The sequence below is a fragment of the Anopheles stephensi genome, unplaced genomic scaffold (assembly GCF_013141755.1).
Source record: "Anopheles stephensi strain Indian unplaced genomic scaffold, UCI_ANSTEP_V1.0 ucontig27, whole genome shotgun sequence".
NCBI lineage: Eukaryota > Metazoa > Arthropoda > Insecta > Diptera > Culicidae > Anopheles > Anopheles stephensi.
Window position 1 is genome coordinate 53,399 of NW_023405202.1, and position 14,352 is coordinate 67,750.

At 46.5% G+C, this 14,352-nt stretch overlaps 1 pseudogene; it reads left to right on the plus strand.

The window, feature by feature from the left end:
• The first annotated feature begins 91 nt into the window (after nucleotides 1-91).
• Nucleotides 92-13,837, plus strand: LOC118516311 (annotated as a pseudogene).
• Nucleotides 13,838-14,352: the final 515 nt, after the last annotated feature.

Sequence of the window (14,352 nt, forward strand, 5' to 3'; positions counted from 1 at the left end):
AAATTTCCATAGTGAAATGAGTGTGTGTATAAGTGCCAGTTAGTTGGCGATGGAAAAACACACGCCGACACGCACACACATACACGCAAAACGACAAGCTCGTCTGCTACTTTCTGCGGGAGGCTGTCACTCGGTGCTATCAGTCAAAGCAGTCCCTGGTTTCGTGTTTGCTGCGTCCAAATCCAAACATTGTGAAACACCCGTGTGCGCGTCTCGACCAGCAGAGAGCAGTCCGGTGGTGGAGGTTGTGAAGTAACGATCGGTTCTACCCACGACCCACCAAGCGATACCAGCGGCGGTCAGACATCAACCGTGTCTCGAACGAACCAGTCCGGTCTGGTTTGGTCCGGGTTCGGTGGAACACTCTCCGTCGGAAGATCGCGCCAAAGGTGCGCATCTTTTCCAAATTCTTCAAGAATTTCGGGAACTTGGGGTTTGGGTGTTAGAATTTGTTTGTGTGTGAGTGTTTTCCTGTGTGTAATAGACGGTGTGATACAAAAGCAAGTGTGAACGAGCCAACCACCATCATGGACCAACGCTGCCATGGTTTGGTGCCGGAAATGGACTGATTTCGCTCCGTAATTTCGGTCCATTCCATCCATTTCCGTTTGGTTGGTCGGTTGCGTACAGGTGGCGTAAGTATTTCCCCAAGGAAAATGGTGTTCGCCAAGAGCTCGAAATGTTGTATTGAGGAACACATTACCAGTCATCTGCGTAGTGTTGTAAACAAATGCGAGTCCTGTGAGAGATACCTTTTTCCATGCACTAATCGGAACGAGTGTACAGTGTTGCCAGCATTAAACATATGGTACCAACCGACGGAAAATAGTGTCCATTTTTCGTTTCCCAAGTTCCTCCACCGGATGTGTTCCTTCGCCAGCGCCAACTGTTGTTCTAATTTCGTCTTTTTCTTTCACGCATCACCTATCAACACAGAACATCGACGAATCGACGGACGGACAGCACCGGGCAATATCCTTCATCCGTTTCTACCAACAAAAGCCGAACCAAGACCGAACAGCAACAGCAGCTGGCTTTGCGTGGCTAAACTTAGCGCCTTTCCCCCTTCACTAAACGGGCCGGATTCTTTTCGAGCAGTATGGAGCTGCCGGCGCTGGTGCAGCTGCTGGTACTGCCGGTGTTGCTGCTGGTGGTCGGAGGTGCCAACTGCTATACGGTACCGCGCGATACCGACATCCTGCTGGCGGATGGGTTCTTCAAGCGTATGCGGGACCTGTTTGCCGAGCGAGCGTACGAAGATGCGCTCGGTGCCGGAGTTCCGGCGGAGATGCCAGCGGACGAAGCGGTAAGTAAGCGATTGCTAGTGAAGCGGACCGCCCGAAACGGTCGTTCGATTTCGTTATTATTAAGCGGAAATGGAGCTTTTTCGTTCGAGCGAGTCTTGCCGGTTGGGAGAATTAGAAAAAGTATGGCATCTCCGGTGAAACAAAAGCCACAGCACCGTACGAGTAAAAACAAGGGAACGGAAACGAGCAAACTCAACGACTCTGCAACGAGAGCTCGCATTAAACACAGGGCGGCTTTGATACGGTTTGTTAACGAGCGGGTATTAGTACGCCGTCGAGTGGTACACATCTATATGTGGGACGGTGGTACTTCAATTTCCCGGAGCTGCTTCTGCTGCTTCTGATGCCCGTAGCTTTTATCATTTCATCATCATGATCATCGAGCATGCCATCGTCTTCTAATGACTCATTTCGGCTAGCGAGACCGTTGAATGGATGGACCACCGCTTCTGGTCCTTCAGCGTTTGCCATCGTGCTGCGGGAAATCGGAGCTACCCCGAAAAATGGGTACCGGGTGCAAAGAGCAACGGAGAGCACACTGTGCAGAGCTTCCGTCCGGACCATTATCGATATTGACTTCCTGGTGGTGAATGGTGCTGACGACGACGACGGCGGCGATGATGATGATGTTCGTTTATATGCATGAAGCCCCAACCATTGCCTGGTCCCATTGGCATGACCAATGGCTTTAAACGTTACAGGCTGGCTGGCTGGCCCCATTCCTTTGCTACTATGCGATTAATGTACATTGAAGGGGCTTAGTGGATTTGATGGGCAAAGGCGAAAAAAAAAGTAAAAAGCTTAACAACCCCCATCGTCAGCTCAAGTCCTTCCGATTGACGATCTGGAGAATCCGAATACTACCGGCCCCGGGGTACCGAGGGGAAAGCGGTGGCGGTGCATTAGAAATGATTCGGAAAATCCATTTGCCAACGAGTGTTTGTGGGTCGTCCACAAACAAAACAAGACGATGATGCCTGCTGCCTTGTCATAAAACCCCTTGGCTCCAATCCACACGGTGTAATATCAACAAACCGTTTTATTTAATCCTTTAAGCCGTTGAAAGCTCTCTCTCTTTCCCTCTCTCTCTTTCTCTCTATCTCTCACTCTCGTTCTTCTTTCAAACTGCAGGCATTTTCCTGTAGCAGTTGTTGGTGATAGAGTGATCCTCAATTTCTTTATGCGAATTCGTAAATTGATTATACATTTATAGAAGGTAGAGTGGGCTCCGAACTTCGAGTGAGGCAGAGAACATTAAAGCCTGTCCCAACCGGAGCATCTTACGGAATGTTAAGAAAACATCCCGGCACTTTGGCAGCTTCACAAATTAGAAATTCCAAACCTACTGGTGTTTGATTTTCATCCCTGCTACTGCTACTAATCCTCCCTGTGTTAGCCCGTAGTTCAAAGAGTTAGCTGGAGTTTGTACGAAACTTATGCACCATTAGAATTCCACTCATTTACCCGGACGGTTTGGGGATTTTGCCTGGCCGATCTTGGCATCCATCTTAGGGCCTGCATTATTCAGGTCAATTTCATCCTCGCTCTGCCGGTCGGGGGAAGTCAGAAGGTGGGTACCAAGCGCGTTGGTTGAATGATTTCATGCTCCCGAAGCTCCTATCGCCAGTATCTTGGCATAATTAATGTTGCATTGTAGATGTAGCCCACCGTATCTCGCTTTAGCGCATCTTGATCTACACGACATATACTCCACACACGTGTGGTTTGGGCCTGGGTAAAGCCTTCCTCAGCTTGTTCACATATTCCATCCGGCACACTCTCTCCCTTCCTCCCGGGGGAACAACAAATTAGATTCCGGAGAGCTTTCGGAGGCTACGGAAATTTGTTTATGTTTTGTGATAAACTCCGCAGCCACTCGCACCGGTGGTTGTTGTGGTAAGTGAATTTTTCAAGATACTATTTTCGGTGCAGTGCCACGGTGGTCCGGCGATCCGGAATTCCGCTAATGCCACTAATTGTGTTAGGTGAAGTTATGTGGCAGGGTGACGTACCGTTGCCGTCCAGCTGGTGGTCCGCGAAAGAGCGCGCGAGAGAGAAACGCTGTTCCGAAAGTAGCGTGAACCATAACGGTTTAACTTTGGCGCAACATGATACCGGCATGGCGTTGGTGCTTGTGTCTCATTATGTCCTTTTTGTGTGTGGTTCGTGTAGACCAGCAAGAGGTTATTATCCGAATGACGTAGAAAGGTGTTACGTGGATTTAATGGGCTAGTAAAACCGAAAATTAGTTTGATCTATTGGAAAAAAATATCTCGTATTTGGAAAAGCATGAAGTAAAATCCTTACGCCAAGGAACAATTTCATTCGACAGGGTTTCTCGACTTTTGATTACTCTTTTCCCGGTGTTTTTGGTTTATTATCGAGATTTTTTAAGGTTTCTCATCATCTTTTATTCGTCCAAATTTTTTATCGCTTACCAATTTGTTTTGTCTATATATTTACATTAACAAATAGCTTGACAGGAGTAAAATTCTGCTTAAGTAATTAAACCAGAATAGAACCAGAGAACCCATCAAAGTTTCCAACTGGAAGAATTTGACTTTCTTCTTCAAATCAAAATGACTAAAAAAATATTAAAATTACCAATATAATTCCAATATAACAACCATCAAAAAAGAGAAATATAAAAAAGATTATTCGGAAAACTGTTAAAACATCTTGACACTAAATCCAAAATATCTTCTTCTTCCTTGGCACTGTTGTTGTTGTTGTGCCTTAGCACTACAACCTCGTGAGGTATCGGCCTGCCATTGCTGGCTTTCTATGACTTAATTATACCCGTAGCACAGTAGTCAGCCCTACGTACGGGAACTACATAACTTCTTCCTTGGCACTACATCTTCGAAAGTTCTCGGCCTGCCGTTTCTGGCTTTCTGTGACTTTATTTTACCCGCAAATGGATAGTCAATCCTGCGGCCTAGATGGGATTTGAAAATAACAAAAAAAATTCCAAGGAAAAATCAAGGAAAGCGTAACAAAGCTTCAAAATACCCAGCAAAAGATGCAAATATCAATAGCAAATTGATGTTGATACTCCGATTGCATATATTTAGGTGCCTTCTAAGCAAAATTTAAGATTCCAATCATTCATATTTGCAATCGAATTGTATTGAATTGCTTCGTTTGTATCGCAAAAAAACCCTTCTTATTAAACGCCTAAAAGTATGCAATTTGCCAAAATTATTTATTTTATCTATCGATTGTCATTTTTAAACTTTAGAATGTTAAGCATGCACCTTCAGCCCGATATGCCCTTTGAGATGCCAATCAGCTCCTTTGATGTGCCCTTTTAATGCTTCCAAAAGGCGGACAACACAATTTTCATTGATTCAACACTATCAATATTGTCCTCATAGTGTGAACACTATAAAACTCCTATATAATACTCCTACCCCCGGCAGAAAATAAAAACCGATCCCAACCACGGATCAATACATCAATATGATAGAAGAATCAAACCTAAATTCATAACCTGCCATATCTCGTCACTGCTGTGCAAATGGGCAAAGCTCTTCCCCAAAACCGTTCCCGCTTCTATTATACCGTGAATGATTTGCAATTCCAATATGAATTCATCAGCCCACCCCAGCCCGGCACACGTTTATTGTATGGCACATACAATAGTGGGTAGGAAAAACTTCTGAACCTTGTGGCTTCCCAACATCACTTTGCGCAATTGAAAAATGTTTATTCCTGCGTCATTGCGACCAAGCGTCATGCGACAGGGGCTTCACTCATCGCCGTCACAGCCCACACGGTGGCACACACATACATTAAATCACAAAGTCACCCATCCGAATAATCATCATTAGCAAATTAATCTTAAGCAGCAATATTATGAGAGAGAGATAGGGAAGTGAGCGAGAGGATACTTCACGGATTCCGAGTAGGTGGGAGGCAGCACCCCCCCACTAGCTGCGCTCGAGGCAGTTATGAATGAAGGTTAAATAAATAAATAATAAAATCAGTCCCTGGCAGCAACCTGACAACGTATCTGGATATTCCTCCCGAACTTTGGACACTTTAAACGCGTCAGATATTGGATCGGTGCACGGTGCCAACTATTTTTGTTGGCATTTTTTTTTTTTGCTCGGCGGCACTTTGCCGGCAAAACGGCAAAAGAATCCGATGGGGAAAGAATTTTTGGCAAAGTCGGCAAAAAATGCCTTCAAAACTTCAAACTACTCGCTTCCAGGGATAGGATGCTCGCCATCACGGGAACAAACGAGGATTTATTGTTGCTGTGCCGTTTTCAGCCCAATCTCGCCATCCCATCCCAGTAACGTTCTTTGAAACGCAAATCCTTACGATCTTTTGTACGGAGTGGGATGTGTTTTTGTTTCGTTATTCTTCCGTTGTTAAACACCCGTACCGGGGAAAGCCGGTTCTTTGAGTTTTGTTTTTCATTTCAAACGGTTTTTTTTCTCTCTCTATCTCGCTCTATTCTCGGCGCATTTGTGCTCTATTGTGTGAAAAGTTTCTTTTCATCCAAACGTCAATCGGTGGAATTCAACGGAGCCAAGTGTTCCGAGGTTGACGTCGGGTGAAGACCGCCCGAAAAAGAGTCCGAACAGTGTCGAGCTTACGGCCCGAAGGTGTTGGTCGGAGCATTCAGCCAAGCCACAGTACACGGGAACCGTGCTCGGTCCTAGGTTCACCCCCCAGATTTAGTAGTTGTTTTATGTCCGCTGGTTTTACTAGTTTTTCAGTTGCTGCTTGTTTATTCTATTTCTTGTGAGGCTTTCTTGTTGGTGAATGCTGGTTTTCAGTCTGTTCTTCCTTGAACTGATTCCCTTTTTACTGCACTATTCTTTGCTAAGGGTTTGCGTTTGCTGGTATGGTAAACGAGCCTCAGGTACACTCGATAAACTTGGGGGTTTTGCTTCTTTCTTGAAGATTCCCTTTGCTTTACCTTACAGCCTTCCCGAACCCAAAGCCACAACAGCACAATAAAAATGGCGTCTATATTCATTTGTGTATACTTTAAAAAGGGCTCTTTTCCATTCACTGCTCCACGAACTCTGGCGCCCATACAAGCTGTGCCTGCGATTGGGACGATGCAACTTTTAGCAAGTAACCACACTTAACCGCACACACACACACACGTATACAGGCCGTGTGTCTCCAGCTACGAAGCGAATGGGAAACTTCTTAACCACAAAAGCCTTACCAGCCATTCCGTCTCCAGAGAAGCACAGCCGAAGTGTCCCACCGGGCCGGGATTTCCCGACCGGGACTGCAGAAGAGACTCCTCGGTGTGACACAAAGTCCTGACCCTTAACCAAGCCCACCTAGGGGGGGGGGAGAGAACGACCCTGGATGATGGTTCACCAAGGATGACACTCGAGCAAGCGGGATATCTGCAGTCTGGGGAGCTGCTTTTCCCCGGTGGCCACTACTCCCGCAGCCGAGCGCGCGTCATAAAACCGAGTGAAATCTGACGACATTTGACACCCGTTCCTAGCAGCTTCCCCCCGGATATCCAAATTTTAGAGCATAAATGTGGCGATTTTTTTTTGTCCAACAAGATCCGGAATCTCCGGAAGAACAACTCAAAAAAAAAGGCAAGCCGAAATGAACAAAATTGGGAAAGATGGTGGTGTCGAAGTTTCGTGACCGCGATAAACTTTCCTCATTACCAGCAGTGTGAAAGAGGAGCACACACACACACACACACACACACACAAGTTCGTAAACTCATCAGGATCATCCCGGTGGTGGTGCGTGATCTTGGTGATCCCCGTGTGCGACGGACCAAGGTGCTCAACGCTGACAAGACGACACGTCGTTCTTTTTGAGGTTGGCCATTTGCACCTTTTTCTTTCTTCTTGCTTGAACTGGAGACTCTTTCGGTTGCTTTTTCTTTCGGGGAAAAGGCACTTGGGACACCGGGCTGTCTTATGTCATGGAGATTGATGAAGCTCCGGCTCGGTGTGTACGAGGTTTTTGATTTTGACTGCCGCAAAAGTTGGCTGGCCCGTAACGGTAACCCTTCGCATGATGGATGATTGCAATGTCAACCAGCTCACGCCGGGCGGGTCCGTCCGGGCCGTCATATATTACCTTTTGATGTGATATATGGCCGACAGCAGGCAAACACAGTTATCAATTTATCCACACACAAATAAGTCACTCTGAGGATGGATGTATAGGGAAGATAAGAAGGGGCGAAATCAATTTAAAGGTTGTTTGACTATGATTGCCGAAAGCTTTCTTGCAATCTTGGGAGTTGTTGAAGTTCCATTTGAGGATTGTCCCTCACAGAGTGGGAAGCGATCCTTAGCATTGAATCCTCATTTAGAATTTAATAATCGATTCTTAATAATTAGAGTATAACCAAAAATAATAAAAACTCTAAAAAGACAAAGCATTATCATCAAGCTTTATGAAATAAACCAGACACCAAAGCCGGGCTGCCAAAACCGGGCACTCACTCTCATGATCCCACAATGTGCTCCCGCGGCGAGGTTAAAAGGCTACGGATGAAAACATTGGCACGATTCAAAGATCCCGGTCGGATCCTGGGACGAATGTGCGCGGTACGTGCCTCCCGTCGTCTCCGACCCACCGCACCGGCCACATCCCTCCCACCGTTCCGGCCGGTAAGCTCGGGAGCCGGATCCGGAACCGGAACGTGTCTAAGTGGTTATTACGTTATCTTCACGATGAGGCCATGTGGTGCGGTTGCCCAGTTTTTCACACATTCGGTGCTTTGCGAGCCGTGTGACACGTCCGTGCGTGAAACGGTTGCACATTTTGCGGTGGTGTGGCTCCAGCGCCCCCCCCCCCCCACCCGGTTATGATTAAAGACCATTATCTGCCAGCTGGTTGTTGCTGGTGGTGGTTGTGGTGGTGGTGCGACAACAAATAAAAACTAATTGCAACAGTCGTGCCAAAATGGCACGTTTTTACGCACCGCTGCCACATTTTAGACGACCGGTACAGCCCTTGGGCCGCAACGGAGCATGAAGCAATGGTAGCTGGTAACTACGACTAGAAGTTGCACACAGCAATGTATTGCATTAGTATTTTCGTACTTTCCGAAATGCGCCTATTAAGCATTCAAATGTCAGCGCCCGGATAGCATGTTGCGGTCTGCAGAAGGCCGGTAAAACTACGGTTACGGTTCAGGGCCGTCGCCTGTCAATCAATTATGCTGACCTTTTTCGAGCGGAGCCACGTGCAAGACGTGTTATCCTGCGAGCGGATCGTACCATAATGTGAACTGCCGATTGTTTTAGAAAAGTTTGGTGGTATCATTATTTTAATTATGTGACTAAAACTGTACGATGTTTTTTGCATAATGTTTCAATAATTTGATTGAACTTTTACTAATAACTTTTTCAAAGGAAGTTTGCCCAATTTTTGATGACGTAAATCTTTAGCGAACTTAGTTTTACAGTGCGATGTTGCTCATAGGAAAGATGTTGGCCTGATGTTTGTATGTTAACAGCGTAGAACATTTTTCCCGTAAGTATTCCCGTAACCGCCTTAAGTAGAATAAGGAAAATCAAGAGAAGGGACTTAAGGAAATTGCTTGCTCCTTGTATAATATCGTAGTCAAATTACCCAGAATACAGCATGAGTTCATTACGTCGGTTTACGAATAGCTTCGCAGAATTGTATCCTGGAGCTACCAGCTTTACTTGGGCGAAAAGGAACAAGTGCCGTGAAGGTGATATTTAATGTTATCATATCTTCGTATGACCATGATCATATCTTTTATATTATATATGACACATAGATTGGTTATTTCTTGAATTTTTAATGACTTGAAGGACTTCTTTTTCCACAGCTAAACACATCTCTTCTGGCGATATGGTTAAATTGTTATCCATTTTAGATACATGAACAGCAACCCATCGCTCTTCTGGTCTTTCTTCTTTGATAGGTGACAGGATCGAGTCGATCATGATCATGCTTTTGTCTCTAACTGGCCTTCCTGTCAATCAGATATTTTATTCTATATTGACAATACAGCTTGTGAGATCCTTTATGTCCCTTACTGGCTTCATTGGCTTGTTTTATCCAGGACACAGGACAGTTCGGATGATGGTTATTGTCTATGTCTTCTAAATAGCTATCAAGAATAGTTCAAATTATTTTGCCCCAAAAACTAGTGTAAATGTACCAATATTTGTGCTTTTAAGTATTGTAAATACTGTATGACAAGTAACAGTTTCCTATCAATATATTAGAACAATTGACCTTCTTCTTTCTTGGTACTACAACCTCGAGAGACCTGCCATTTCTGGCTTTCTGTGACTTGATTTTACCCTAAAAAAAGTGGTCAGCCTTACGTACGGGGAGGCGGTCTGGATGGGATTTGAACCCCGGTCCTGCCGTGTGAAGATTGAGGTTCAACCGCACTAGTTCAGCATTGAGAACTGATTGAAAAAATGCTGTAAATTTAAAGAAATTTAATTACCTTTAAGCCTTAAAATATTACAGCAATAATTCACGCCACTATAAAGCCAACAAATTAATACAATTGTAACGCGTGTCCTTCCGACACCACCAGCGGCAGCACCTTCGCTATCACAAAAGCACCGCTCGCCGAGGCACTTAGTTTATCGCCAACAATAACAAACTTCACAACACATTGCCGATGATTAATAGCTTTCATAATGCTGGCCGAAAAATTGGACCCGGCCAAAGAACTTTAGGAGGCAAAAGATGTGGCTTGGTTAATAAACAAAAACGCGCTTGCCACCAGGGTGACCCCGGGTGCAATGTCCCCCGGAAACGCATAAATTGTCCATCGCCGTCGCGGTGGTTGTCGGCCCGGGCCCGTGTACGCCCATCCGCAGAAGAGATTAAACTTCCATGATTCATTTCTGTGTGTCTGGTGTATGCTTTTAGCTGGCCCGGTAAAAATCCATATTTTTCTTCCCATATGTGTGTAATGGATGTGCAAAAGAGTCGGGTGAGAAAAAGTGAGATTCTAAGCCCACCTTTACACTGGCCCACAGTTTTGACATTCGCGAACGGTATGAAGAATGCTTTCAAGTGCCCCGGCTAACGGGGCCGAAAGTTGTTTCATTGCCCGAGACAACCTCTCGGGGGGCATCGTTTGGATGATCTGTTTCCTTTTCTGGCCACCACAACAACCGAATGGAGTCATTCAATCGGATATGAATGTGGTACGTAAAAGAGGGCCACAAAACATAATGTGTGTGCTGTACAGACCAGGCGGATTATGATTTCCTCGCACGGGGCCACGACCAAAAAGAAGAAGTAGAAGCTTTCGAGTTAATGGCTCCACCGTGTAATCTTGCTTCAAGTAATGTTGCCGGCGTAGTACGCTTTTGTGTTGCCTGGTGGTCCGCCGATCCCATCACTCGTCCTTTCCAACCGACCCGAGTGAAAAGGACGAATTGGAAATTGTATTTCCATCGGAAGGAAGACAATCGGTGTGTGTGCGTGTGTGCTTTATGAAGTGTACTCCATCTCTTGGAGGAGGTTTGGTTTGTTTGAGACGATCCCCATATGTGTGTGCTTTGTTGTGGAATATGAAGAGCAATCTTTGGTGGGGCATTCATCATGTAAATCGTGCCATACTTCCCGGTGTCCCCCGAATCCGTACCAACAGGGCACGAGGGGTCAAAGAATGGGGATGCGGGTGCGTTTGAATTAATCATGAGTTTTGGAGGTCCTCATTTTGCCTACCTTCCTGATGGCGGCCGCCATACCAGGAGGACTTTGCCCGATAAGTTCACGGAGCTTCAACGAACGAAAGCGCGAGATCGCCTTTCGCAGCACAACATGTACCAACAGCCATATGGATGGGTAGCACCGGCTGGGTAGCACGGCCCCTACACGTCCCTTGACACTTCACCCCGCCTCCAGAGAGTGGGAAGGAAACAGTGCTCAAGAACATTATCGCGAAACACCGGTGTGTGTAGAACCACCGCGTTCGCATTCGCGGAACCATTCACCGTTCGGATCGATACGATGCGTTATCAGCAAACTTATGACACACGCACCACCACGGTCGAGATAAATCAATAATCACCCGCAAAAAAGGGATCAAAACCTCAGCACGCATCCCCCGTTCCATCACAACACGTGTGCGACGACGACATATGAGCCACCCGAGAGACCGGCTTTCATCAGCGTTAACAGGGTTGTTCATTAGCGGTGGAAAAACAACAGAAAAGGCTGACTGAAGCCGACGGGACGGGTTGTGTGGAAAACAACAGGTGTCTTGAATTGAATTTTCCCTCACATTTGCTCATTTTCCGTTTCAAGTTGCACTTACCTGGCTGGGTGTGATTTTATGACGCATGCAAATGATCCGCTTCGTGCGATCGTTTTGTTCAACCGATTCCGAACCAGATGGCGTTTAGAGAGTAAGCTTAAGAAGGAAGCGAGGGAATTTTTCCACAAAATTGTATAGAAAATTCACGCAATGGTACTTACAACAGCAAACCCTGTGTTATAAATTGAGTGATAGGCAAAGAATGATTGTTTTTGGCCAATACTTTTGAAATGATCCCAGCTGCAAATGAAATCTTAAATTAAAAGAGCTTCCCTTGAAAACGCCTGGAAGGTATGCAAAACTTTGCTTTGAAGTCATCATGCAGTAGGCTAAAAGGCGAATGAGGTCTCTGAGTCCTCTATAAATAAACTAATTGTATATTTCCCAATTCTTCAATTTCTTTGGCTTTGACAGCCTCAACAGGTCTTAGCCTACTATTTCCCTCCTGGAAAACTACTGGAAAACAGTCCAGCAGTTAAAAACAGACCCCACATTTACACGATTTTATTCAGAGATCCGAATGACTTAGAGGCCCATTTCTAGAGTTTTCAAGTAAAATTGTGGGTATTGGGACGAGAACCTATGCACACGAGGCCTCACCAAAACTCGCTCTTTTTTACTGTGCATCTTAGGGTTATACCACACACCAAGCGATGACTTTCCTGGTACATGAAGTAAATATGTTCATCAACGAATTAAGCTTGGCACTTTGGGGCTTAGGATTCCAAGGTGCTCTGGAGTATATTTGGATAGAATATGGGCCAATGAATTTTATATGTGCTACTGTATGAGTTAACATTAAATTTATTGCTTTTCTATTACCTAGTACCTTGTAGTATAGTCAAGTCTATTTATATTAAAAGGGAGGGCTCTTATGCTTCAACCGTTTCTTCATTAAATTTTTACCTTGTGATTCTTGTTGGTGATTTTAACCTTATTTAATCGATTCGTTGAACTTCATTTGATTGTTTCTTCTGCCTTTGTCTTTCACAGCCTCCAGTGGCACCGGTCGACACCTCCCATCTGGACAGTCCACCGAAGCCGAAGCTGGTAGAGGATTGGCCCAAGGTGAAGCACTCCTTCGGTCAGGTGACAGCCGTCACCATCGATCTGCAAGGCAATCCGGTCATCTTCCACCGTGGCGGTCGCACATGGACGATGGAGTACGTATCGTTAAACCACCGGTATATCCTTCTCCACAACCACAACTAACACTCTGATCACACGTTTAGGAGCTTCAATGATAGCCACCACTATCAACACATCGCCGAAGGACCAATCCCGGAAAACACGATCGCCACCCTTGCGGCCTCGGACGGTGTCGTGCTCGAGGAGCGCGGTGCCGGCATTTTCTACATGCCCCACGGACTAACGATCGATCGTAACGGTAACATGTGGCTGACGGACGTTGCATTACACCAGGTGTTTCAAGTTCATGCCCGGCCGGGACTATCCCGCCATTACGCTTGGCCACCGGTTTGAACCCGGCTCGTCCAAAAGCCATCTCTGCAAACCGACTGCGGTCGCCATCGCCAGTACGGGTGAGATTTTCGTTGCCGATGGGTACTGCAACAGTCGGCTGCTAAAGTTCAATGCAGCCGGCCGGTTGATCCGTACCATCCCCCAACCGCCCGAGTTCCTGTCGCTGCAGACACCGCACGGACTGACGCTGCTCGAACATCTGGACATGGTGTGTGTGGCCGATCGGGAAAATATGCGTGTCGTATGTCCGCGGGCCGGACTCCAGACATCGTACGGTGAGGGAACGCAGGCCGCCACCATCCAGGAACCGGATTTGGGCCGTGTTTCGCTAGTAGCCGCGTACGGTGATTTGGTGTACGCCGTCAATGGACCCACCTCGCCCTGATTCCGGTGCGCGGTTTTACGATCGATCCACGATCGGAAACGATCATCGACCACTGGGGCAAGTTTGAGAACCGCACTCGATCACCTTCTGCCCGAACGGATCGGCCATGTACGTGACCGAGATTGGGCCGAACCGTGTGTGGAAGTTTACCCTCACGATGTAAGCAGGAACAACTTCTTCTCACGCACGATCCTTACCACCACCCGTTCGGGGTGCGTTCCTTTCGCCGGTGCGGGACGCCTCCAACGGAAGGGCAGCGAACAACATCAGCTGCTCCACATCGGTGACCACGATTTAGCCCTCGAACTGTGCGGACATGAGACCGCATGCCAACAACACCACCGCTCCGAAACACACGCACACGTACCGAAACCGTTCGGTGGCGGATGCCAACACGAAAGGAACACACACCCACACGACACAGGAACGGATCGGATGCTTCGAACGGCGGAATGTGAGTGAGTGAGTGAGGAAGTTCGGTGAGGATAGACAGCCTGAGCTAACCAACCAAACCAGCAAACCCTCCAGAACCGTACCCAACGCTTCACCTATTCCAGCCGGGAAGCGTTGGTAGGGTTGTGGAACGATGCTTTGCTTGGGACTTGGGATCCTCGCGTACCGGACGAACATTTTCGAAGAAGTTTTTTTTTTTTGTTGTTTCCGTTAAAACCAAGTGATACACCCGTAAGCCGTAATGTAAGAACATCCAGAAAGAGTTTTTATTTATCCACAACAACCGGCCAAGGCAAACTCACTGCAGAGATCAACTCGATGGTGACAAATGAAAGAAGATAAATTGATCTAACTATTGCAGATGCATATTATACATAAATACATATATTCATATACATAGAAAGCACACCAGCTCACCTATGGTGCCCGGACCCGGATGTCCG